Here is a 25,110-nt window from a genome sequence, read left to right on the forward strand (position 1 = left end):
AGCAATTACACTTCTGTGGCTGTGGTGCGCAGAGTTGCTTTGGGAGAGCTCCTTTTGAACCAAACCATGACTGCCAGTACTAGAGCAGGGCAAAAGGCTGCAGAGAGAGCAGGGCAAAAGGCTGCAGAGAGAGCAGGGCAAAAGGCTGCAGAGAGAGCAGCTCATTGCCTCCTTGAGGCCACAACTGAGACAGACCTGCTGTAAAAACCTGCCCTGGCACAGATCTTTTGGAGTTCTTTTCATCCATTCCCAAAGAGAATTAAAACTCCTGAGGGATGGAACTAAAATGTGCTTTGGATCATGGAAAGCAAACTCTCACTCTCCAAATGCCTCTTGAATGAATGCTTTAAAAATCTCGATTTCAATTTCTTTAACATTTAACGCCCCAGGTTTTGGAATAGGTGATTTGTCCTGACAGCAGCACCAAAACACCTCTGCACAGAGATTACCTCTAGAAGATATCCATTTGCCATGGCCCCTGGGTGCAAACTTGTCACTGAGCATTTTGATTTGCTTGATTCATTTGTTTAGTTTATAAAACCAGACTTCTGTCACAGAATCACAGAGTCACAGAACATGAGAGGCTGGAAGGGACCTCCAGAGCTCATCCAGTCCAACCCCCTGCCAGAGCAGCAGTACCCAGGGCAGTCCACACAGGAATGCATCCAGCTGGGGTTGGAAAGGCTCCAGAGAAGGAGACTCCACAGCCTCTCTGGGCAGCCTGCTCCAGGGCTCCAACACCCTCACACCAAAGAAGTTTCTCCTCATGCTGAGCTGAAACCTTCTCTGGTCAAGTTTGTCTCCAATGCTCCTTGGCTTATTGCTGTGCACCACCCACAAGAGCTTGGCCCCCTCCACTTGACCCCCAGCCCTCAGCTCTTGAGAGACATTGATCAGATCCCTCTCAGCCTTCTCTTCTCCAGACTCAACAGCCCCAGGGCTCTCAGTCTCTCTTCACAGGGGAGATGCTCAAGTCCCTTAAGCATCCTCCTGGCTCTCCCTTGGCCTCTCTCCAGCAGGTCTCTGTCTCTCTGGAGCTGGGGAGCCCAGAACTGGACCCAGGATTGCAGGAGTGGTCTGAGCAGGGCAGAGCAGAGGGGGAGCAGAACCTCCCCAGCCCTGCTGGCCACACTTTGCTTTCTGCACCCCAGGATCCCATTGGCTCTCTTGACCACCAGGGTACATTGCTGGTCCATGCAGAACTTGCTGCTCACCAGCACTCCAAGGTCTTTCTCCATGGAGCTGCTTTGCAGCAGTGTCAGAACACTGCCAGCACAGACCCAAACACAGTTATTTTGCAGCCTTATGCAATTCAAACTGCTATTTCTCCTGTGCTCTGCAAAGGAAATAGCAGGAGCTTCCACCTTGTTCACAGCCTTGAACCAGATGCAAAGTTTACACCAAATTTAATTCTTTGCTGCCTGTTACCTGTATGAAACATCCACTGCCACTGTCTCTAAAGAAAGTGTTGAGTAAATGAGGTCATGCATTACTTCAATAGCTACCTTGGGGGCCAGGCTCTGGTATCCAGTGCAGAACCAACTCCTCTCTCCTGGCCGGAGCACGTTCCCCCAAGCTTAGCTCACAGACTCATTTTAGTTTACCAACAATTTTCCATCTGCTTTCAAAGGTTAAGGACTTGCTGCCAATGAATTTGATGTGAGCTCCTTGTCTGCTGTCCATGGTGTCCCCTTAGTCTGTGCTGTGTTCTAACCATATTGTTCCTCCAGTTTCTGATAATCTGTGATGGCTCTTCCTTTCCCTTTGTCCCTGCTTATTACATCTGTGCTGCTCTTGTACCTTGTGTGCTGCTCTGCTGTGCAACTAATGCTTGTCCTGCTTTACTTCTAGTGAGTGTGACAGGCTGCCTTGACACTGATTCATTTCTAAATTAGCAATCTTCTAATTAGAATGCACAGCCAAATGGATCTAAAGCAATTTTTACAGCCATAATAGGTAAAGTGAGTATGACCTCTGTGGATGTATTAGCAAACACTGATGACATTAGATTATTCTTTCTTATTAGATAGATCTTTGCTAAGGATTAAGTTCCAGAGCCATCTGATTTTTAATCAGTTTCTGTGCAGGATAAGCAGGAGGGATTTCTTTGCTGCTGGAGGAGGTAGACAGAATTTATTGTTATATGTTAATTACACATTCCTTTCTCTAATTAAAGAAGTTTCCTGCATTGTGACTCTTTGCCTATGTGATCTCTGTGGGACTGGAGCACCAAATATTTTCATCCAAGGACTGAGATTAGCCAGCAGGAATATTATTTGAGGCTCTTTGTCAGGTGAAAGCAGCAGAAAGTATTGCAGTAAGTGTTTTCCTAAAGCTAAATCTGGAGCTTGGTTTGCACTCCTGTGTGCTTATATTAATAAAGTTACACATCTAGAATAGAATAGAATATGTCCATATGTTTGGGCATAAGTATATCTGCTAGCAAGACAGCAAAAGAGAGATGAGGAGAAGATCTAAGCATTGTGCTGTGGATGTGAATAACCTAAAAAAACCCAAATGATAGCTGCTAAAGCTCAAGGATGGACTTCCTTTATTATCCCACCGTGAAGAATTCAGTTCAGAGTCTAATTTCACCTCTGTGTCTCACGGTGGTTCTCTTAGAGCCTTATTCCTAATTACTCTACCAGTTTGCTTTCACCTCTAAAAATATCTAAAGATCACAGGGGCCCAGGATGTTAGGGGTTGGAAGAGACCTCTGGAGATCTTCCAGTCCAAGCCCCTGCCAGAGCAGGACCATAGAATCTAGCACAGGGCACACAGGAACATATCCAGACAGGGCTGGAAAGGCTCCAGAGAAGGAGACTCCACAACCTCTCTGTGCAGCCTGCTCCAGGGCTCTGGGACCCTCACAGTGCAGAAGTTCCTCCTCATGTTGAGGTGGAACCTCCTGTGCTGGAGTTTCCATCCATTGCCCCTTGTCCTATTCCTTTGTTATTTTGTGAGCCCTGCATTTAGGTCTTTGGTCTTTGTCTATTAGTTGGAACTAGTAAATTCTGAGTCATGTTGATTACAATTTCTTAGCCCAGCCTGAAGCACTGCTGTGTGGGAACTCTACCACTGCTACAGCATTTTCTGCTCTTATACTGGAAAAGTGCTTGGACCTCAGTTATGTCTCCTCTGTGTGTGCACAGAGCTCATCTATACTTTTCCACCCCAAAAAATAATAAGAAATCCTTTTGATAATTCTGTTTCCATTCCCTATGTCAAAGGCAACGTGAGCTTTCAAACCTGCATTCCTTTTGAACCAGAAATACCCTTTCCCACTGCTTTATGGCTTGACATCATATTCTTCCTACAACCCAAGGAAATGGTGGTGCTTGGTGGAGCACATCAGAACCTTTCCCCTCTCAGAAGTGCTCCAGAAAGAGAAGAAAATTCACTAGTTCTGCTTTAGTGAATGATGCTGAGGAAGCAATGGCAAGGAGAGCAGGCAGCTTCCTCCTCTGCTCACACAAGGGAAGTCCCTGCAGCTGGGAGCCCACCCGGGCAGGGCACAAAACCTGCAGTTGCTGTTCTCTGGATCAGGCGTCCTGTGGATGTTGCAGCACAGTCACTCTTTGCAGCCACCATCAGCTCTGTATCAGCAGGCTGAGACATCCTGGGGAGCCCTTGGTGTTTCTCTTTCAGGTACACTGGAGTATGCAGAACGACAAACCGAGTGGTCCCATCCCTTCCCCTGCCTCAGCTGTGACATCTGGAAGGTTTTGCAAACTGTTCTTCAATATCTTGGGGGTTTTGTTTGGTTTTAAATGCATGTGTCTTGACAGGATTTAATCCTTTCCATGTTTTAAAAGGCTGGAGGTAATAAATCCTCTGGAGTTACGACTAGCCAATGTGATATGTTGATTACTAATTGCCAGGTAGCTAAGACACTGCTTCTGTTGCAGAGAGAGGTCACAGTGTGTGAGAGAAGCCTTTGTGCCTTGGCTCCTTACAGGTCTCTCTTAATTCTTCTAATGAGCTTGAGGCTTCCAGGATCTCTTTCATTTGCTGCATGCTACCTGCTCACAAGGTGACACAGGGCTTCATTTAGCTGGTACAGAATGTCCCTTTCTCCTGATGAAAAAAGCCCTCTTTGTGTCTGAGCACAGGTGTGTCTGCAGGCATCGCTGAACCTGTGGCAGGGCTGGACCGCAGCCGCCGATGCCAGGCTGCAGCTGCTCTTTCATCTTGGGTTTGATGTCTGCCTCCGGTTTAGTTTTGACTAATTGTTTAACTTCCACTCGGCTCAGAGACTCTGCTCCTCTGTGTGCAGCATTTACTCCTTTCCATCCCAGCCTCAGTTCCCTTCAGATGATGTTCCTGTAAGAAAAATGAGCTGTTGTGATGGGTGAGAGCCTGGTTTGTTTTGCTCAGAAAGCTTCACTTCCTTCTCCCCTTGTATTTGTTTTTCCCTGGCTGCTTTTAAATCCTGCAAGAGTGTTACTTTTTCTGGGGAGCAGGTATCTCCCTCCAGCTCCTACCTTAACAAAAATCATAGAACCACAGACTTCTTTGAGTTGGAAAAGACCTCAAGTCCAGCCATCAACCTAAGACCACTGTGGCCATTAAACCAGGTCCTGAAGTACCACGTCCACATATTCAGGGACAGCGACTTCAGAGTCTCCCTGCAGATCATCTGCCAAAGCAGTACCACTTAGGGCAGGCCACACAGAAGTGCATCCACAACCTTTCTGGGCGGGCTGTTCCAGTGTCCTGTCACCCTCACAGAGAAAAAGTTGTTCCTCACGTTGAGATGGAACTTCCTGTATGCCAGTTTGTGCCCATTGACCCTTGTCCTATAAGTGGGCACCTGTGTAAAGTGCCTGGCCCCTTCTCCTTGGTACCCACCCCTCAGACATTTGTAACCACAAATAAGATCCCCTCTCAGCATTCTCTTCTCCAGCTCCTGGTGTCTCAACCTTTCCTTATAGACATATGTTCCAGTCCCCTATTCATGGGTTTGGCAGTCACCGAGTCACAGAATTGCCAGGGCTGGAAGGGACCTCAAGGCTCAGCCAGTCCCAACCCCCTGCCATGGCCAGGGACACCTCACACTACAGCAGGTTGCTCACAGCCACATCCAGCCTGGCTGCAAACACCTCCAGGGATGAGGCTTCCACCACCTCCCTGAGCAACCTGTGCCAGGCTCTCACCATCCTCACAGGGAACAACTTCTTCCTCACATCCAATCTCAATCTCTCCACTTCTAGTTTTGCTCCATCCCCCCCAGTCCTATCCCTCCCTGACACCCTCAAAAGTCCCTCCCCAGCTTTCTTGTATCCCCCTTCAGATCCTGGAAGGCCACAATTAGGTCAAGTAGTGACCTCATAAAAGAAACAGTGGACTCATGTTTGCAGAGAGGTAAATGAGCTTGTTCTGATCTGATAACCTGTGCTGTTGTGAAAGGCAGAACCCTTGGCATTTCAAACCAGTCCTTTGCACAGCATGAGATATGCTTGCAGCCTGCAAAGAGTGCAGCTGCTGTTCCTGTGTCAGGAAACTGCCCAGCCTCTGATGAATGCTGCCCTGCTCTCCAGCAGCAGGGCTGTGTGTTTGCAGCACTCAATACATCTGGCTGACTTTAATTGCATTAGCTGTGCTGCACCAGAGGTGGCATAACTTTCAGGCGAGCTAATTAGATTTGCTCAATTTAAACAGACACATTAATGCAGCTCAGCAAGGCTCAATTAAATCTGCTTTCAAAGCAAAGGCACAACGTGAGGCATCCTGGGTAGCGCTGTGCAAATGGCCATATTGACAGGGAGGTTGAGCTTGCCATGCCTCTTGGCACAGAGGAAGTCTCTCCAGCTAGCCTGGGGAGTCTGAAGCAGCAAGACAGCTTCTGCCTCCTCCTTCTTGGGGGTCTTCAGCGTGGTGCATCTGCCCTGCCAAGCAAAGGAAGTGCCTTGTGAGGTTGTTTAGAGAAGCGATGCCTGAGCATTTCATAGCAACCTTTGTGCCCACTGACTTGTGGTTTATGTGCTTCCCCTTGCTGAGCAACGCTGGAACCCAATAATAATACATCTCCCTAATGGGATTTCAGAACAATTGCATGTTCCTGGTGTTTCAAACTTATTACACTTAGCACTGCTCTTACCTTGTGTTAATGCTCTCACTTAACTGTATTTCATCTATATTTTTTTTCTTTGATGTGCTGTGACCCAAAATACTGAGCTTTGCAAGTTTCCCTCTGAGCAATGAACCTCCATGACAGACACACATTTTCTTGGCTTGATTCAGCGTGCAGAGCTTTCCTAAGTGCTTCCATCCAGCGGTGATGCCCCCTCTCACAAACCCAAGCCTGCCTTTCCCTCTGAGGGCCCAGAAGAAACAGTAGATGGATTTTTCTTCAGGAACATACAATCATAGAATCAATAAGGTTGGAAAAGACCTCAGAGATCAAGTCCAACCTATCACCCAGCACCTCATGGCTAACTAAACCATGGCTCCAAGTGCCACATCCAAACCTTTTTTGACCACCAACAGGGACAGGGACTCCACCACCTCCCTGGGCAACAATGGAGTTGCCACACAGAAGACCACTCCCAGGGAGTGCCTTGCAGTGAACCACAATGCCATCAGCCTGCCACTAGAAATACTTTCCAGTTTGGCTCCCTAAAGAGTCTTTCTTCTGTCAAAATCAGGCAAGGAGGGAACCCAGACAGTAATGCCCTCATTAATGCTACATTTTGTTCTTGGAAACAAGGCAAAGTTGGAGCACAATAAGCAGTGTAAGACTGGTCATCTCTTTTTGAGTTGTTTTTTGCTCAGATCTCAATGTGTCCAGGTGCTCCCATCTCACCTAGGTGATAGGACACAGCTTCATTTATACCTACATGACCTGCATGTCCTTCTCCCAGGGAGTGGACGAGCTGCTCCGGCCATTTGCTGACATTGTCTCCACACGACAGTGCTGGAGGATATTGAGATTAGTGGGATCACAGGAAAAGAAATCATTTTATATTAATGTAGTGATTCTTCTGGGTGGATGTGTAAAAGGCACATTGCCTGCTGCTTCAAGCATCCTCAAAGTGCCTTATGGACTGCTTTAGTGGTTTGTGTTGCTCTGATGTGACTTTTATGGAGAGGTCAATTGGCAAATGCAGTGTGCAGAACCTATTCCTCCTCACTGCTTAGCAAATATGGCAGCACTTGATCTCTGCTGCCCACGGCCTGGCTGCTGTGGAATCCCAGCTCATTTGCCTGTGGATTTGTCACTGCCTCCACTCTCCTTTCATAATCCTACCTAGATATCCTGTTGTGGGGTTTTTGACACCTAGGAAAAAATCCTGGAGTAGGTAAGATCTTCCTACTTCTGGTGTGACTTTGCAGGGGATTCAAGAGGAGGGAGAGTATCCTCTACTGGGCAGAGAGGAGGACATGTGAGCTTGAAATCAAACACTTGTGTGAATAAAGGATACAGCTAAAACCAGAGTCCTATTGGAGGCAGTATCCAGTTCTTTGCTCTCCTTGTCCCCTGTTTTAGGTGCTTACACACAGCCATGCCTTCTTAGTGGAGTAGTAATCACAGGAAATGTAAAATGCAGTGGAATGAGTGGAAATCAGCAACTTCATTAAAGAGTATGTGGAAGTTACAGCCACACTCATGTCAGACAAACCAGTATGGAGCAGATCACTCTATCAGCAGCTAAATGGACAGGACCATTGAATTCATCACATCAATTACAAGTAGTAAAGAGAATCCCTTTGCCCTGTACTTCAGCAGCTTCTGTGTTCCCACAGCAGTGATTTGTCTCCTGAGTTCACCTTCTAAACTGCCATCAGAACATGAGGGTAATCCCATACTGGGCCAATACATTGGTCTGAAGCAGTCTGTTGGTGGTGTGGATCCCAGTGCTGATGTTTCAGGTATAATGGATGCTGATGAAGTCTCAACGTCTTGCCTCTGAAAGCCTCAAAGTCAGTTTGAGGCAAGCATGCAATTAAAGCTTAATGAAGATGGGACCGAGCAAGAAGCTCAGGAATCAGCTGTGCTTGTGTGTTGTGCACTGAATAGCCCTTCTGGATTTGGATCTGTTCAATAGAGAAGATTCAGCTTTGTTCTGATTGATTTCCTCTTTCTGCCTGAAACGCCTCAGTTACTGACGGGAGCGCAGCCCGCCGCACGGCCAGGAGGCACGAGGGCTGACCCCTCAGGGTGAGCGTGCTTTTGACCCTGCTGGTCCTGGAGCCACGGCAGGGAGAACAGCTGAGATAAAAGGATGTTCAATTGCACTTTATCCTCTTAATTCTAAGGCTGACAACATTTAGACTATGTACCTCTTGAACAAAATATGACCTTTAACTGAACTAATCCCAGCTGGAGCCATTCTAATTACAATGTTTATTTATTAATATGACTGATAATGCAGAAAAATACAGTTGCAGTTATGGGAAAGTCAATTAGAGAAACACCCTGGAGGACACAATCCAAATGGATAAAATTCAACAATAATGATAATTACTTTCACCCAGAAGGATTCAAAAGCAGATTATGAACATGGTGTCTCCATGTTTAAAGGCTCAGCCTAACTCTGCTATTAGTCATTATGTGGTTGACCCTTCGTGTTCCAGCAAGTGTGTTCCACTCTGAGTGTGTGCCCTCTGGCTTTTAGGAGGCAAGGGAGGATGGAAGGGGCTTTGAAAAGAACAGCTGTTCAAAACAAGCAAGCACTTTGAGTCGAGGGAGCTGCAGAACTTGTGCCTCTAACCTTTGAATTGATGTGTTCGTGGTTCTGTTTGAAAGAGGATTCTCTGGAAGTCTTTCCTATCTTTCTTTTCTATGCCTCTATGAAACCAAATGTCCCTGGAATACTGTTTACCTTCAACTGCAGCATGCTTCTCTTTCCCATTGTTTGGAGCTTGCAGTGTGCCCAGGCAGCCAAGAAGGCCAATGGCATCCTGGCTTGCATCAGGAACAGTGTGGCCAGCAGGAGCAGGGAGGTCATTCTGCCCCTGTACACTGCACTGGTTAGGCCACACCTTGAGTCCTGTGTCCAGTTCTGGGCCCCTCAGTTTAGGAAGGAGGTTGAGCTGCTGGAACAAGTCCAGAGAAGGGCAACAAAGTTGGTGAGGGGTTTGGAACACAGCCCTGTGAGGAGAGGCTGAGGGAGCTGGGGTTGCTTAGCCTGGAGAAGAGGAGACTCAGGGGTGACCTTATTACTCTCTACAACTACCTGAAGGGAGGTTGTAGACAGACGGATGTTGGTCTCTTCTCCCAGGCAAGCAGTACCAGAACAAGAGGACACAGTCTCAGGCTGTGCCAGGGGAGGTTTAGGCTGGATCTTAGGAAGAAGTTCTACACAGAGAGAGTGATTGCACATTGGAATGGGCTGCCTGGGGAGGTGGTGGAGTCACCATCACTGGAGGTGTTCAGGAGGAGACTTGATGGGGTGCTTGGTGCCGTGGGTTAGTTGTTTGGGTGGTGTTGGATTGGTTGATGGGTTGGAGGCGGTGATCTTGAAGGTCTCTTCCAACTTGGTTTTTATAATAATAATTATTATTATTATTTAATTTTCTACTCTTTTTTTCCCTGTCACACTGATATTATGACAGCATTTTAAGAGGAGTTAGCAGACTTAAGAGTTGTAAAATTACAGTTTCAATTAGATTTCTATGACCTAATGTATGAAATGTCACTGACAGTGCTTAGGGATTTATTGGTACTGACAATTTTTTTGAGCCATGGAAGCCATGCAGAAATAGCAACAATAAGTACTTTCCTTGGCTTGTGTCTGTGCTGTTGTTGCAGCCATTATGCCCAAAAGAAAGTATTTTGGTTGTGACCATCTGGCATGAAATCAATAGAAGCCAGACTGAAAGCAACAAAAATTAGGACATTCATTTAATTCTGTATTTCTGAGCTGGTAGTGGAACCCTGAGCCTGTTTGTTCTAACAGTATCAATCAATCCCACAAGATATTTCATCTTCCTATGAAACTGCCTGCTCTGAAAGAGAATTAGAAGAATAAAGGAGTACCTGGAGCACTGCAGCTAGTTCTGGAGCCTCTATTACAGGAAGGATCTGGAGGTGCTGGAAGGTGTTCAGAGAAGAGACACAAGGAAGATCAGAGGGCTGGAGCTGCTCTGCTGTGGAGACAGACTGAGGGAGTTGGGGTTGTGCAGTCTGGAGAAGAGAAGGCTCTGAGGAGACCTCATTGTGGCCTTCCAGGATCTGTAGGGGGCTGCAAGAAAGCTGGGGAGGGACTTTTGAGGGTGTCAGGGAGGGATAGGACTGGGGGGGATGGAGCAAAACTAGAAATGGGGAGATTGAGATTGGATGTGAGGAAGAAGTTGTTCCCCATGAGGGTGGTGAGAGCCTGGCAGAGAGATTTGGAAGCAAAATGAAGCTATATTTACAAAAAGTGAGCTAAATAAGAAATTATGTAAGGTGGTAAGAGGGAATGGCCTCAGTGGGCCCCAATGGCCCAACTGGGGAGGTTCAGACTGGACATGAGGAAACCTTTTTTGAGAGCAAGAGTGGTGAGGGCTTGGAATGTGATGGGCAGGGAGGTGGTGGAGTCCCCAAGCCTGGCTGTGTTTGCAGGGGGTTTGGCTGTGGTGCTTGGGGCTGTGGTTTAGGGGTGAGCCTTGCAGAGCAGGGCTCTGGGTTGGCCTTGGTGACCCTGAGTCTCTTTGCCAGCCAGAACAATTCTGTGATGAACCACATCAGAATATATTTACAGCTCCACAATCAGAAGTGCTCCCCTGGGCAGCCCAGGGGGAGAATGCTTCGCCTCCTCTGCCACCAAAGGAGGCTGTACACAGCCAAAACAGCTGCCTCTGCCCCAGCTCCCTTCCCCCCACTACCTCACACAGCAGACAAACAGAGATTGTCCTGGCAAGGCCATGGAGAGAAAGAGAGGAATTGCAAGCAGAAGTGACAGGAAGAGGAAGAGAAAGAGCAAGAGCTATCTGTGATATAAAATATAAGACACCAATGGGATGATATTAACCTCTCTGTTGTTGTCATTCTGGGTCCAATCCCTAACATCATTTCTCTTTTACTCAAAGTCTCTGTGTCTAAGCTAGGGACTAGCTCAAACTGTCACACTGTGGTATGAATATCAAAGCCACAATTAATATGAAACAAAAATGTCTCTGACAGCACAGCACAGAACTGTTTGGAGTCATTGATCAGGGAGAGAGGCTGTGCAAAGGAGACCTCCTTCATATAATCATGTACATAGCAAATTGTCTTAGCACTATTAGCACAGTCTTTAGGAACTCTCAAGTGTGTGTTTAACAAGAGAGATTCATTGTATGTTGGCACTGCACAACTGCTGTTGCTAATAGCCAGCAACAGGAATCATCACAATGACCACTCTCTAAGGGATGCCTCTTCCTGAGTAATGTGCTGTGAAATCTTGGAAACTAAGCTGCTCTTGGTGATGGATTTAAACTCTCCCTGTATGGAACTTGTTTCTGGACACACCTGCACCCAGAATGCCACTTTCCATGGACAAGATCAGCTGCTGTCAATGGTGGCCTCTAATGTTCTCTGATTCTGTGATCAGAGCACCTCCCAAATCACATCTGCTGCAGCCACTGCTCTGAGAGCAGCTGCTGGCTGTGTGCAGAGTGCAGGATTCCCTAGCTGACCAATTCCTTAGCTGCCTAAAGGAAAACAATCACATTCCATGGGTGCCAAGAGCAACAGCCTCACCTTGGCACCCTTGGATGGGAGCATGCTGCAGGACCCACCTCCTTGACATGCTGCTACCTGTCTTTGGGAAAAGATTTTAGCTCAAGGATGTGGTTGGGCTTTACTGATGAAAGGATTGCTAACAGTACAAAAACAGCCACTCTGGGCTGTAAGGCAGATTGGGGGTAGGCCTGCTAGGGACTTCTGCTGCTCAGCTACTCTGGCTAGGGCTTGGGTGTAGGGATGCTGCAAGGGGTGTGCTTGGCACTTCTGTTAGCTGCTTCATCTCTTAGGGGCTTCTGGGACTTGTGCTGTAAGTGGGATTCTGAGACTCTACTGCTGGGGATCCTACAATGCAGCAAGAAAGGACTTCTGGAAAGTCTTCTGAGATTCTCTGCTCTCTGCATTTCTGGGATCTCCTTGCCATATGGCAGCAGGGTTCCTGCCTTCATTCCTCACCCAGTGGCCCCTGAATCCAGAAGAAAAACCATCACTTTTTAAAACCTTCCATCTACATCCTCACGTAGCCTTTTCTTAACCAGTGCAGCAGATAAATGCTCCCTCATTTAAGATGTCTTATATGAGCTCTCACAGGATTCCCACACCTATTGAAAAGACATAGAATAGATCTGCCAGATTGATCCCAGCAGGTGTTAGGGACAGCCTGCTGTCACTTCACCCAGTACAGGCCAGTGCAGATACACAGCAGCTCACAATGTGCTTCTGAAAGCAAAATGCTTCCAGGGAGTGACTCCAATTGCTGGGCAGGGGTGTGTGCAGATCCTAAGCCCACATCACACAGCAAATATCTCCTGGCATCACTGTGACTGAACTCTTGGGTAAAAAATATGTCACAGAAGAGCATGAACCAGAAAGAAATACAGCTCTGGTAAGCAGGAGGCCATGAAGTTGTGATAAACCATGGACTGAACTCCTGCAACTTTGCAGTCAGTTGCATGAGAGTAAGTTTCCTCCTAGGAGTGTTACCTCTGGTGTTTGCAAGCAAGCCTGTTACAAAGATTTTAATGACAAAAGGCCACAGCTCTAAGGCCAGGTAGTGGAGACTTTATCCTGCAGACTACTTCCACTTTTGAGCAGTCCCTCAGAAATGGGAAGGTCCCCTACAGAAAGAAGGGGGTAAAGATCATCTCTGGGAGTGCCATTTGTTGAGCCCAGCAGAGCTTTGTGGAGCCTGCTGCAGCTCACACTGGAGTTCTCATTCTGAAATACTGAAACAAGGAGGTGATGGCAGCTCTGGAGGAGGGCAGAACCCAAGCAGAGTTTGTGATGTTGGCATTTTGATGGCAGATCTTTCACTGTGGCATGTCTCCATCTCTTTTTACCTTTTACTCTCATCTTATTTTTTCCTTTCAGTTTGCCAGGTGTCAAGCTGCTGAGTCATTTCTCTTTCAGGCTGTGTCTTCATGGCACAAAAGATGTGCCAGGTCCTCTGAACACTGCACCTCTCTCATCAATGCAGTATTGGTGAGGATGTAAGATTAAAGAAGAACTCAAATAATTCCCCAGATGCCCCTCAGCTGAAGACAGAGCCACTGCAGGTTTAAGGTTACCCAGACTTGCATGAACTCATTGTGACCGTGTTCCAGAATGGAGGAGTGTTGAAATCACAGCTCCTACAACTGCTCTCATCTGTGCTTCCTGAAAATGCTGCAAACCAAGGCCTCATCTGCCTGCAGGAGGGTGAGTTCTGTGGGCTAGATTTGTGTGTCCATGATACATTTAAACTGTGGCATTTCTGATGCTGGCTGGAAGCTTGGCCTAGGGAGTGCTATAGCTCTGTGTGCTTGGCTGGAGCAGAATCCAGCTGAACACAAGCAGTTTCTGTAGGTGACTGCTAATAACAGGGTCAAAGAGACAAGCTATCAGGAGTGGCAGTGCCACCAGGCCATTACACATAATTATTCATCACTGCAAATTACTTTCCAAGGAAACAATAGAAAATTGGGCATAACTGAATTTCTTCTTCTATTTTCTTACACTTCTGCTGCAGTTGTCAGGCTTCACCTCTTTCTGTCTCAGCAGGTAACATGTGAAAAGAAGATGATAGCTTCTGCTGTGGCTGTTAGCCTCCTGGGTGCCCCTTGCAGCCCTGAGATTCGTGCTGTAGTTCTCTAGAAGCCTGAGCACACCTTGGCACTGGGCAGGAGACCACAGTGTAATGCCTGCTAAACTCCCTTTTGAGTGAGCAGGAGACTGTGCCAGGTCCTGAGAGCAGTCCAGCCACAACAGCATGACTTGCCTCAGCCTCGCTCCTTCTTCCTGCTCTGGAGCTATGCTGACCTAAGCAATCCCTGGAAATCCCCCGAGTCCTCTGTGTCGTGTTGGCCCTCTCAGCACATCTGCCATGTATGGCACTGTGTGATGAAGTTGGTCCTTTCTTCCCAAGCACTTGAGGAGATCTTGGCCCCTTCCACTTGACCCCCACCCCTCAGATATTGACAGGTGTTGATCACACACTCATTTTCTGTCGAGCTTCTCATCACACTGATGCTTGTTAATGAACCATGATTTTCTCCACTGCCTCTGGACCTTCTCCTCTGGTAATTCCATTCCCAGCCCCTCTCAGCCTTCTCAAGGTGGTGCACAGCAATAAGCCAAGGACCAAGGGAGAGAAACTTGACCAGAGAAGGTTTCAGCTCAGCATGAGGAGAAACTTCTTTGGTGTGAGGGTGTTGGAGCCCTGGAGCAGGCTGCCCAGAGAGGTTGTGGAGTCTCCTTCTCTGGAGCCTTTCTAACCCCACCTGGATGTATTTCTGTGTGGACTCCCCTGGGTGCTGCTGCTCTGGCAGGGGCTTGGACTGGATGAGCTCTGGAGGTCCCTTCCTACCTCTAACATCCTGTGATCCTGTGAAACCATTCAGGAGCTGCATGCATGGACATCAAATGTTAGAAAGAGATCAAGTGCTATCTGCACTGAGTCAAGGGCTTGGGAGCTGCTGATGGAAGCATTCTCATTTTCCTTTCTTCTGCAAAGCCAATAAAGTTTTCAGAAGTTGTGAGCACTAAAAGCTGGGTAAGCTTTCACCTGGAAAATGAATGTGCAATGAGTTTAATTTTAGATAATTGTTTTTCATATAATCACTACAACATACAGCCCAGCAGTTGTTCATTGCAGTTGCTTTTACAGTTGTAGGTACAACATTAATGGACAGAAATTCATTTGTAAGTTAATTATAGCACAGGAGATGTTTTGCATAACATCTTTGGTTTTTTCCCAGTACTACTTCTGTAGGAGAGGCAGAAACCCTTGTAAGAAAATAAGCTGCCTGAGGCAGGGCATTTAAATATTGCACACAGAAGATCAGAAATCGGCTGGCTGGAGAGGATGGCAGTGGAGAACAGCACAGGAATCTATGAGCAGTGCTTCAGCTTGAGTGGACATGGCACAGGCTGCCCAGGGAGGTGGTGGAAGCCTCATCCCTGGAGGTGTTTGCAGCCAGGCTGGAGGTGGCTGTGAGCAACCTGCTGTGGTGTGAGGTGTCCCTGCCCATGGCAGGGGGATTGAGACTGGGAGATCCTTGAGGTCCCTTCCACCCTGCCAATCCTGTGATTCTGTGATCTTCTACTCATTCAGATTCTCACTGTTCTGAGTGGTTTTATTTGCCCCACAGTAGACTACACAAGTCATTAAGGTTTAGGGCCAATATTCCTTGTGCAATAAACTGCTTCCACCTGTAAGTTCCCTGAGAAGTAACACAGGCATCAAGGATGCATTCAGCATATATGAAATACATCCCTGCTGGAGGGCTCGGCTGGCTGGGCTCTGAAGCAGAAATGCTGCCTCCCCTGTAGAATGATGGCTTCTGTATTCTTGAATGAAATAAAACTAGCAGGTCTGAGGTTAATCAAACAGCCTGGGCCTGTGCAGAAAAGCCTCAATGAAATGGGAATGTGACAAATATAGGATATTTCAGGGTTTCGTGTGAGAAAATAGGTAGCTGCTTTAAGCTGGGCATGAGGTTCAGCAAGAGCAAGAGCAAGGTCCTGCACCTGGGCTGGAACAATTCTCACTACCAATACAGGCTGGGGGAGAAGGGGATACAAAACAGCCCTGAGGAAAAGGACCTAGGGGTGCTGATGAATGAGAAGCTGGGCACGAACAGGCAGTGTGAGCTTGCAGCACAGAAAGGCCTGGGCTGCATCCAAAGCAGCACTGCCAGCAGAGCCAGAGAAGTGATTCTGACACTTTGCTCGGCTCTGCCTGGAGTATTGTGTGCAGGTCTGGAGCCCTCAATATAGGAAGGACATGGAGCTGATGGAGAGGCTCCAGAGGAGGCCGTGAAAATGATCAGGGGGTTGGAGCAGCTCTGCTATGAGGACAGGCTGAGGGAGCTGGGAGCTGACAGTACCTGAAGGGGCTATAAGAAGGCTGCAGAGAGACTGTTTGCAAAGGTCTGCAGGGACAGGACCAGGGGCAATGGCTTCAAACTAGAGCAGGGCAGACTTAGATTGGATGTGAGGAACAAGTTCTGCACCAGGAGGCTGCTGGAACACTGCAGCAGGTTGCCCAGGGAGGTGGTTGAGGGCTCCTTCCCTGGAGACATTCATGGTGAGGCTGGACAGGGCTCTGGGCAGCCTGATCTAGTTGGGGATGTCCCTGGTGACTGAGGAGAGATCAGGCTGGAGCCCCTCTGCAGGTCCTTTGTTGCCCAGGCTGTCCTATGATTGATTCTATGATTTCAGGAGAAGCAAGCTTGGAAAGGACAGAAACTCTTCAAAATCTTCTTTAAATGGTTTTAATTTATCCTACATATTTATATCCAGAAACATTATGCCAACCATCCAGGAAGGTAATGACAGGACTTCTGAAGTGCCTTTGGTGCTCAGAGTTGAATGTAGCTGCTGTATCCTTATGCAAGTGGCAGCTAAGCCACTTGCAAACAGAGTGACTTCTCATGGCCTGATTTCTAAACAGCAAATGGGTTACATAGCCTGGTAGAGAGTCAGGACACTCAACTGACTCTTGCTTTTGCTTTGCATTCATTTTTGTGCTAAATTAGCCCAGGCTCTTCAGTTCATTACTAAAGGTTGAATGTTCCTGGATAGCTCTTTTCTTCCCCTTCCCCCCCATCATTTAGTAGCCAACATCATTTCCAGTTTCACATCCTGAGCCTGTTCAGCAGCAAGCACACTGTCCATTCAGACATGGGATTTTACAGAGGGCTTTTTGGCACTGCTTCTGCCTGGCTGCTGTGACTCAAGCAGCTCCTGGTAGCAGTGCAGCAGTAAGCAGCACTGACTGCAGTGGCTGGGAGCTATGGATGGCAGGAAGAAGCAGGCAGATAGTAGCTGTCCTCTGCCATAAAAGCCACACAACACCAATATTTCTGCACCTGGTTTCTCTGAAGTCCTTCACAGCTCTTTTCCCCCTTCAGTTGAATGTGTCTAGTGTTCTGTATGCCATTCTAGCCAAAACAAGCACCATGGAAGCTGTGGTTGTCCCAGCACGGGAGGATGCACAGTTTCCTGAAGAGCACATCTTGTCTGGTAAGGGATGCTAACATCTGTACCCTCTGCAGCTTCCTCTTTAGGAAGCATTGTGTCTGGCACAGCGAGAAAACATCTGGAAGGAGTGCAAGCAATGCACTGCTCTGTTGATTACCTTCCCATTATCCTGCCACCCAGCTGCTGGAGGAGGCCCTGCTGCCAGAAGGCATAAATGGGCAAAAATGGCTCCACAGGCTGGGGCTTGGGGGAGATGGGTTTGTGCTTTGCTGTTGGTTTGGGGTTTAGTCACCCTTCTTTTATTGATGTTTTTTCCCATTTGGCCATTTATTCAGCACCAGCTCCTCCAGCATTACCTGAGCTCTGCAAGTTAGCCTCCTTAACTCTGCAGGGCACTGGCAGGGACAGTGTTCAACACTCCCATCAGCAATACAAAAGAGAGACCCTTTTATGAGAGAGCTCTCTTTGTGACAGGTCTTGAGGTGCAGAAGTCACAGGGTAACAGATCCCAGGACATTAGGGGTTGGAAGGGACCTCTGGAGATCTCCCAGTCCAAGCCCCTGCCAGAGCAGGACCATAGAATCCAGCACAGGGCACACAGGAACACAACCAGACAAGGATGGAAAGGCTCCAGGGAAGGAGACTCCACAACCTCCCTGCTCCAGGGCTCTGGGAGTCTCACAGTCAAGAGGTTCCTCCTCATGTTGAGGTGGAACCTCCTATGCTGCAGTTTCCATCCACTGCCCCTTGTCCTGTCACAGGGCACAAGTGAGCTGAGGCTGTCCCTGTCCCTTCCTTCCTGGCCCCCAGCCCTCAGCTATTGATAGACATTGATCAGATCCCTCTCAGCCTTCTCTCCAGACTCAGCAGCCCCAGGGCTCTCAGCCTCTCCTCCCCAAGTAGTGCTGCAGTCCCTTCAGCATCCTTGGAGCCCTCCCTTGGACTCTCTCCAGCAGATCCCTGTCCCTCCTGAACTGGGGAGCCCAGAGCTGGAAGCAATACTCCAGGTGTGGTCTCAGCAGGGCACAGCAGCAGGGTGCCACGAAACACCTCAGTGTTCAGCACTTTGTGTTCTGGTATCTCTGGAAGTGACCCTGAATCCCCTCAGCACAAGGCAGCTGCCAGAGGGCATTCACATGGAAGGTGCTTTTGGCACTGTGAGAAAGAGGAGAGAGTCTCAGTGACCAAACACCAACATGGAGGTTTTCTTACTGCATTTCATACTTCAAGCCAAAATCTTTTCACATCCATATGAAGTGGGTATTTAAGGGAGTATTTATGAAAGAATGAAGATTGCTGTTTAGACAGATTCAGACAAGGATGGCATTATTATGGCACATATAATTGAATAGGTCAAAAGTGTCTGATGTCTGCAATTAGTACTTCTGAGTGTCACAGTCCCAAATGTGGTCCTGAGACTTGTCTGCACTTTCTCATGATTTGTACACAGCAAACATTTTCTCTTGCCATTAAGCTATGTGGGGGGCTGAGTTACCCAGGAGCTTAATGAGGCTGTGCTGAATAAATGTTTCAATGAAATGTGCTATCAGTGAGACCAAACATAAATAACCACTTAGAGCTGGATCAAATGATGATCTATTTATCCTGTGAAAAAGAAGCAGATTTGCTGACGACACCAAGCTGGGGGCAGGAGTTGATCTGCTGGAGGGTAGAGAGGCTCTGCAGAGGGACCTCGACAGGCTGGGCAGATGGGCAGAGTCCAACAGGCATGAGATTTAACACATCCAAGTGCCGGGTTCTGCACATTGGCCACAGCAACAGTGCTACAGGCTGGGGTCAGAGTGGCTGGAGAGCAGTCAGGCTGAGAGGGACCTGGGGGTGCTGGTTGACGGTAGACTGAACATGAGCCTGCAGTGTGCCCAGGCAGCCAAGAGGGCCAATGGCATCCTGGCCTGCATCAGGAACAGTGTGGCCAGCAGGAGCAGGGAGGTCATTCTGCCCTGTGCTCACGCACTGGTTAGGCCACACCTCGAGTCCTGTGTCCAGTTCTGGGCCCCTCAGTTTAGGAAGGAGGTTGACTTGCTGGAAAATGTTCAGAGAAGGGCAATGAAAGTTGGTGAGGGGTTGGAACATAAGCCCTACGAGGAGAGGCTGAGGGAGCTGGGGTTGCTTAGCCTGGAGAAGAGGAGGCTCAGGGGTGACCTTATTGCCTGTCTACAGCTACCTGAAGGGAGGTTGCAGCCAGGTGGAGGTTGGTCTCTTCTCCCAGGCAGCCAGTATCAGAACAAGAGGACACAGTCTCAGGCTGCACCAGGCTGGAGGTTAGGAGGAAGTTCTACACAGAGAGAGTGATTGCCCACTGGAATGGGCTGCCTGGGGAGGTGGTGGAGTTGCCATCAATTGGAGGTGTTCAGGAGAAGACTTGACATGGGGTGCTTGGTGCCGTGTGTATAGTTGTTTGGGTGGTGTTGGATTGGTTGATGGGTCGGACGCGGTGATCTTGAAGGTCTCTTCCACCTGGTTTATTCTATTCTATTCTATTCTATTCTATTCTATTCTATTCTATTCTATTCTATTCTATTCTATTCTATTCTATTCTATTCTATTCTAAACAGCACAGTCCTGGGTCCTTCCTTGTGCTGTTCAGTCACAACCTCGTGGTTACTCTTTGCACGGTTCCTCCATTAGTAGAATGCTACCTGGCAGTCTCCTGAGCTATTGTTTTAGCGGACAACAGGAAGAAAATGTTGTTTGTCACTCACCAACATTCCTTACAGTGTCATGGAGTTACTCAGCTAGACCTTGCAAGATAAGAATACTGAAAGCTAGGGTGGAAAGAGGAGAACTCTTAATTCTAGGGTGAGTGTAATTGATGCATATGAGGAAGGTGAAGGCTAAACAACCCTCACTCTCTGCTCTTTGTTTTCTTTTTCCTAACTCTGTACCTTAAAAAGTAGGACTCAATAGCTCAGGATCCTTGAAAGAAATTATACTGAGTTTGTTTACTTTATTCTTCCTATAAAACACTTCTAAAAGGTGCTGAAAGATATTTATTTAACACTATCTTATTTTTACTACCAGCCAGAGTGGGAGCCAAAATAAAGTAGGTTGCTTTCTTGTACTCATTGCTGGATATTTACATAGCTAACATCCTAGAGATTCTTTCACAGTATGTTGTTAGGGAGAACAATTACTTTGCCCTGGTATTTATTGCACAGAAATGGGAGGAGACATTGCAGCAAAATCTATAAACTCTGGTAATAATTTCTTGCTATTTTTTCCACAGTACATTTTCATCTCCTCCCTTTAAATATTGGCTGTTTATGAGAGCCACTTGCTTGGTAATTTAAGCATTGCAAAGGTATGGAGGGTTTGGTGCTAGGTCATAGGCCAGACTTGATGATCTCAGAGCTCTTTTCCAGCCTCAATAACTCTGTGATTCTGTGAGAGGATTAACATTGTCCAGCTGCTGGATTCCACTTCAATGTACTTAACCTGCTCAGTTCTTTGGCTACTCTTCAGAGCACATAAATTAGCCTCATGCTCTCTGTGGCTTCCTGAAAGTGCCTCTCTGAGAGCTGGCTACAAAGGGAGCCTTGGGAGATCAGCTGCCAGCTTTGTTGCCTGGCTCTACACAGTGCAGTTTGGCTTCTCTTGAAGTCCAAGGAAGACTGATTTCAATATTTTCAGCAATATGTTTGTTTACAAATGCTAAGTGCTCCCAGAGGTGATACCAAAATCACTGACACAGCAGCACTAGGCATGTAGTCCTTCCCAAGGCAGCAGGGAACTCAGGGGCTGCAGGTACACATGTAACAAACAGCCAGCAGCTACACTCTTCTTTATTTGCTCTCTGAGGAAAGGCTGTAGAAAAAGAACAACTGAAGGAGCCTGGAGCATCATCTTGACTTTCCTCCTCCTCCAGGGCAGAGCCAGATTGTGCTAGGTGCTACTCCTCTCAGGAACTGTTCTTAGACAAATGATTGCCTGAGGTATCCTAAACCAGGTCCAAAGATGAAGACTTCACCATTTCCCCAGCCAATTATTGCATTCCCTCTTTATCTGTACTGATCTTTCAAAGCTTTTTCTACTTCCAAACTTGACTCCTTCTTGGTGAAGTTAAGATCCACTTACCACCTGCCATAGAATCATAGAATTGTCAGGGTTGGAAGGGACCTTCAAGGCTCAGCCAGTTCCAAGCCCCCCTGCCCTGGGCAGGGACACCTCACACTGCAGCAGGTTGCTCACAGCCACATCCAGCCTGGCTGCAAACACCTCCAGGCAGGAGGCTTCCACCACCTCCCTGGGCAAGCCTGTGCCAGGCTCTCACCACCCTCATGGGGAACAACTTCTTCCTCACATCCAATCTCAATCTCCCCATTTCTAGTTTTTCTCCATCCCCCCCAGTCCTATCACTCCCTGACACCCTCAAAAGTCCCTCCCCAGCTTTCTTGTAGCCCCCTTCACAGATCTGCGAAGGCCACAATGAGTTCTCCTCTAGAGCCTTCTCTTCTCCAGACTGAACAGCCCCAACTCTCTCAGTCTGTCTTCATAGCAGAGCAGCTCCAGCCCTCTGCTCATCCTCATGGGTCCTTCTCTGGACACCTTCCAGCACCTCCAGATCCTTCCTGGCACAGAGGCTCCAGAACTGGACCCAGAGCTCCAGCTGTGGTCTCAGCAGAGTGGAGCAGAGGGGCAGAATCCCCTCCCTGCCCTGCTGGCCACACTTCTCTTGCTGCAGCCCAGGATTATTCCTTTACTTTTTGCAGTAACCCTTTGCTTGCTTCATTCGTTTAATCTGCTCTCATGTGACGATGTGGCAGAGTGCAGGTTGATGCAGAAAGGTTGATAAATGCTATCAGACATCTGAGTACTAGATGATAATTTTTCCAAGCCATGGAACCTCCTAGCACCTCTGCTCCTCTTTCTCTGGCTAACACGCTCAAGTGTGTCTGCAGAATCTCTGGACAATCTCTTAACATTCCCTTTTCTCTCTTAAGTTTCAATGTGTATAATTTCTATCCCTACATCTTTATTTGATCCTCTTAGTAGCCTGACTTGGATTCCTGTTTCTGCAAACCCAAAGGTCAAGTGCTGAGGAGTCAGACTAGATAAAAATACCTTCATCTGCTGCTGCTGTGTATGACTCAACATCAAAACAGTGCAAGAGGAACACACTACATCCCAAGCCTGTAAATGGATTTGAACCTGAAGTCTCTGAATCCCTCAGTGCTGTTTGGCTGGCATGAAGGAGTCCTTCACCTACACAGCCCTAAGACAGAGGTAAGCCTGCTGCTTTCTGCACCCGAGATTCACATCTGTATTCGTGTTGTCAAGTCAGGACAGCCACAGTGGCAGAGATCTTCTGCTGTGTTTTAAAGGTGAGTTGTGCAGACTGGCTCTTCTCCTCTTAATACAGATGCTGTTCTCTCTGTCAAGCCAGATCTCTTTGCAGAAGTCCCGAGGGAAGGAGCTGTGAAAGTGCTGAAGTTGTGCTTCCAAAAGCATTTCACACTTTGCAGGAGTCGGGACCAGACTGTTCGCAGAAGTTGCACAGGGCCAGGGTCTGACTTGGCCGTTGCTAATTAGGTTTTCAAAGCGGTTCCTAACTTTTGTGCAGTGATTCTCAGTTCTGTCAAGAAATCAAGGGCAGCATGCTTTCAGTACTGCATTCAGCAGTATATTCAGCTAATTCCACTGCTTTTCATAGAGAAATCACCACCTCGGACTATTATGTTCTTGCCACTCAAAGATTTAGCTGTAGGAACTCACCACAGACAGGAAGGGTGAAATAGTACAAGAGAGAAAAGAGCTGAAGGGTTTGAAAGGCATAAGGAATATTGTGTTCATGCAAGACAAAAACAATGCTGGTTGACACAGCGTTGTCTGATACCAAGCTAGACTCTGCCTAGTCTCAATTTAAAGGGCTGCTGCAGTCGTGGCCTATCTCAGGTCACCTGTAGCTCATTGCCATGGGGGGGTGGCATTTTCAGACACTCCATTGTGACACACCATCCTACCACAGACCCCTCTGCAGCACCGCTCCAGCGCAGGTGCAAGCAGCTGTGTGCATGCAGGCGCAGAATGTGTGTTGCAGCCACAGCCCTCCTGGGAGGTGGCAAAGCCCTCTTTGTGAGCACGACTCTTCTATCCAGATTTTGATCTACTAAAGACCATTGTTTTCAGTTTATCTGTTTGAAGCCAGCCCTAGACATTCACAGAACAGCCTGATGCTGGTTTTACATTCAGGGTTTATGAGCTGATTCCTGAGCCACAGCCGTTAGTCAGCACCGAGTGACACAGGGATTTTCTAGAGAGACAGAACACCTCAGACTGTATTTTAATAGAAATGTTAAAGATAAAATCTTCATTGTAGCATTGCATTTAGGTGCCCAAAAGGCAGCAAAGGTGGCTTGCATCACAGAGAGAAAGGCAGAAATACAACATCAGAGGGGAAGATGCAGGCCGAGAGACTTCAAACAGGTGGCCACCTGGAGGAGAAATAAAACAGCACCGAGATTTACAGGGCACTGTCTTAACAGAGCTTGATATGCTGCAGTGAGGCACAGATATTTATGGTCCATGTACAAGGTTTCCCTTGCAATTTCATTTGAATGAGGTATCCTTTTATTTAGCCTTTCTGTGCTTGCTGTGTAGTGCTACTGGCGTGCCTGTAGCCAGGATTCATCTGCGCCGCTCACGGCTTGAAAACTGACTGCGTGGCGTGCTGACTGCATAGCCTGGGGCAGCAGGAGCTTCTGGGACCCACCAGCCTGGGCTTGGTCCTCTTCTTTCCCACCTGTGCAGCAAAGACGAGTTGTTTAGCTGTCACCCTTTGAAATATGCGGAGGCATCTGGATGATCAGATCTGTGCCACAGTCCTTCTGCTTAATTTGGTTTAAGCTGTGCTCCGAGACCTTCAGCCAAGTAGGATTTTACTGTAAATAAATAAGAGATTGCTGCCACTGAGCAATCTCAGCTACTTATCTTGCTAACAGCTATCAGTCCCATGTTGAATTCATTTCAGGCAATAAGCTTTTTCATCTTGGCTTTTATCTACACACTGGTCCACCTTTTGTTATAAGTTCTTATTACAAGGACTGTAAGCTGGCAGCATGTCACAGATGAATGAAACCTGATAAGATCAGAATGAGAATAAGCTGAGTGCCTCAATTAAAGTTTGGGTTTAATAGCACTCTTCTGGTAACTTTCAAAAGCAGAGTGTTAGCAGCAGACAAAATGGGCAGAGCCTACCAAGAAAAAAGCAGATTGTTCATTTCTTCTCATACATCACCAGGGCACAGCAGTGATGTGGGTGGTAGAGATGAGCAAATGCAAGTTTGCACGTTCAGGGAGAGTGTGGAAATTCAGAGTGTCCATAAAATCAGCCCCACCAGCTGCAAAAACTTCCTGATGGCCCTTCTGAGCCTTTCCCTTGTCAGCAGCCTGATCTGTAGATTGTGTACAACTCATGGACACACAGTTACTGTAGTCGTTTATTTTGCCATCGTTTCTCCCAATTTTACTAAATTCTGAGCTTTGAAAAAGCAACAAAACAAACCAACCATCAATGTCTGAAGAGATGAAAGCACCAGAGAGAAAGAACTGACAACTTGTTCGTTCTGAAGGCAGATAAGGTCTGGGCTGACTCCTTTTCTGGGTCACACTGTTTGTGTAAGTTTAAGGTCAGCATTTCTGGGTAGCTTTTCAAAGTTATGTAGGCAGTCCTTGCACAAATGGAGGCCTCAAGTTCCTTCCTGCAGTCTCCTGTGCCTGGCTGGATCACATTTTGTACTATTAATGCTTCCTATCCTTCCCTTTCTGTTGTGAGGTTAAAGTCATCATGAGATGATTTTACAGTGCTAGAGGACATCAAAGTATACAAATAAAAGTCAGTAACAGACTGGTGTCTGTTTCACTGCTAATCACCTTTCCTTTTTACAGACAAGCCATGTGCTGCTGAAAATAAACCTGCTGCCTGGCCATATATAAATATCTATCTACATCTCCAGTTGCCCCACATGGTGGGTTGAAAT

Source organism: Dryobates pubescens, chromosome Z, assembly GCF_014839835.1.
Source record: "Dryobates pubescens isolate bDryPub1 chromosome Z, bDryPub1.pri, whole genome shotgun sequence".
NCBI lineage: Eukaryota > Metazoa > Chordata > Aves > Piciformes > Picidae > Dryobates > Dryobates pubescens.